Consider the following 2,875-nt stretch of genomic DNA (forward strand, 5'->3'; position numbering starts at 1 on the left):
CCCATCCTTCTCAAACTGTTCCAAAAAATTGCAGAGGGAGGAACACTCCCAAACTCATTCTATGAGGGCACCATCACCCTGGTACCAAAACCAGACAGACAAAGATACTACAAAAAAAGAAAATTACAGACAAGTATCACTGATGAATATAGATGCAAAAATCCTCAACAAAATACTAGCAAACAGAATCCAACAACACATTAAAAGGATCATACACCATGATCAAGTGGGATATATCCCAGGGATGCAAGGATTCTTCAATATATGCAAATCAATGTAGTACACCATATTAACAAACTGAAGAATAAAAACCATGTGATCATCTCAATAGATGCAGAAAAAGCTTTTGACAAAATTCAACACCCATTTATGATAAAAACTCTCCAGAAAGTGGGCATAGAGGAAGCCTACCTCAACATAATAAAGGCCATATACAACAAACCCACAGCAAACATCCTTATCAATGGTGAAAAACTGAAAGCATTTCCTCTAAGATCAGGAACAAGACAAGGATGTCCAGTCACACCACTTGCATTCCTATACGCTATACGTATAGGATCTCTTGCATTCCTATATGCTAATGATGAAAAATCTGAAAGAGAAATTAAGGAAACACTCCCATTTACCACTGCAACAAAAAGAATAAAATACCTAGGAATAAACCTACCTGGGGAGACAAAAGACCTGTATGCAGAAAACTATAAGACACTGATGAAAGAAATTATAGATGTACCAACAGATACCATGTTCTTGGATTGGAAGAATGAATATTGTGAAAATGACTATACTACCCAAAGCAATCTACAGATTGAATGAAATCCATATCAAATTACCAATGGCATTTTTTACAGAACTAGAGCAAAAAATCTTAAAATTTGTATGGAGACACAAAAGACCCCGAATATCCAAAGTGGTCTTGAAGGAAAAACACAGAGGTGGAGGAATCGGACTCCCTGACTTCAGACTATACTACAAAGCGATAGTAATCAAGACAGTATGGTACTGGCACAAAAACAGACACATAGATCAATGGAACAAGATAGAAAGCCCAGAGATAAACCCACACACCTATGGTCAACTAATCTATGGCAAAGGAGGCAAGGGTATATAATGGAGAAAAGACAGTCTCTTCAATAAGTGGTGCTGGGAAAACTGGACAGCTACATGTAAAAGAATGAAATTAGTCTTCTCTTTGTTTTCTTAAGAGTTGGATAGAAGCGAGAGGGGGAAGATGGCGGAAGAGTAAGATGCGGAGATCACCTTCCTCCCCAAGATACACCAGAAATACACCTACACGTGGAACAACTCCTACAGAACACCTACTGAACGATGGCAGAAGACCTCAGACCTCCCAAAAGGCAAGAAACCCCCCCACATACCTGGGTAGGGCAAAAGAGAAAAGAATAAACAGAGACAAAAGGATAGGGACTGTACCTGCACCAGTGGGAGAGAGCCGTGAAGGAGGAAAAGTTTCCACACACTAGGTGCCCCTTCGCGGGAAAGGTTTCCACACACTAGGCGCCCCTTCGTGGGCGGAGACTGCAGGTGGTGAAGGGGGGAAGCTTCGGAGCCGCGGAGGAGAGCGCAGCAACAGGGGGTGCGGAGAGCAAAGCGGAGAGATTCCCGCACAGAGGATCGGTGCCGACCGGCACGCACCAGCCCGAGAGGCTTGTCTGTTCACCCGCGGGGCGGGTGGGGCTGGGAGCTGAGGCTCGGGCTTCCCGTCGGAGCGCAGGGAGGACTGGGGTTGGCGGCGTGAACACTGCCTGCAGGGGCTAGTGCACCACGGCTGGCCGGGAGGGAGTCCGGGAAAAATCTGGACCTGCCTTAGAGGCAAGAGACTTTTTTTCCCCTCTTTGTTTCCTGGTGCGCGAGGAGAGGGGATTCAGAGCGCTGCTTAAAGGAGCTCCAGAGACGGGCGCGAGCTAAAAGCGCGGACGCCAGAGACGGGCATGAGTCGCTAAGGCTGCTGCTGCCGCCCCCAAGAAGCCTGTGTGTGAGCACAGGTCACCATCCACACCCCGCTTCCGGGGAGCCTGTGCAGCCCGGCACTGCCAGGGTCCCGGGATCCAGGGACAACTCCCCCAGAGAACGCACGGCGCGCCTCAGGCTGGTGCAACGTCAGGCTGGCCTCTGCCGCCGTAGGCTCGCCCCACACTCCGTGCCGCTCCCTCCCCTCGGCCTGAGTGAGCCAGAGCCCCCGAATCAGCGGCTCCTTTAACCCCGTCCCGTCTGAGCGGAAAAACAGACGCCCTCAGGCAACCTACCCGCAGAGGCGGGGCCCAATCCAGAGCTGAGCCCATAAACAAGACCAAAAGACAGCCCTCAGAATGGGAGAAAATATTTGCAAATGAAGCATCTGACAGAGGACTAATCTCCACAATTTATAAGCAGCTCATGCAGGTCAATAACAAAAAAACAAACAACCCAATCCAAAAATGGGCAGAAGACCTAAAGAGACATTTCTCCAAAGAAGATATACAGATTGCCAACAAACACATGAAAGGATGCTCAACATCACTAATCATTAGAGAAATGCAAATCAAAACTACAATGAGGTATCATCTCACACCAGTCAGAATGGCCATCATCAAAAAATCTAGAAACAATAAATGCTGGAGAGGGTGTGGAGAAAAGGGAACCCTGTTGCACTGTTGGTGGGAATGTAAATTGATACAGCCACTATGGAGAACAGTATGGAGGTTCCTTAAAAAACTGAAAATAGAACTACCATACGACCCAGCAATCCCACTACTGGGCATATACCCAGAGAAAACCATAATTCAAAAAGACACATGCACCCCAATGTTCATTGTAGCACTCTTTGCAACAGCCAGGTCATGGAAGCAACCTAAGTGTCCATCGACAGACGAAT

This window comes from Neophocaena asiaeorientalis, unplaced genomic scaffold, assembly GCF_003031525.2.
Source record: "Neophocaena asiaeorientalis asiaeorientalis breed wild unplaced genomic scaffold, Neophocaena_asiaeorientalis_V1.1 scaffold45, whole genome shotgun sequence".
NCBI lineage: Eukaryota > Metazoa > Chordata > Mammalia > Artiodactyla > Phocoenidae > Neophocaena > Neophocaena asiaeorientalis.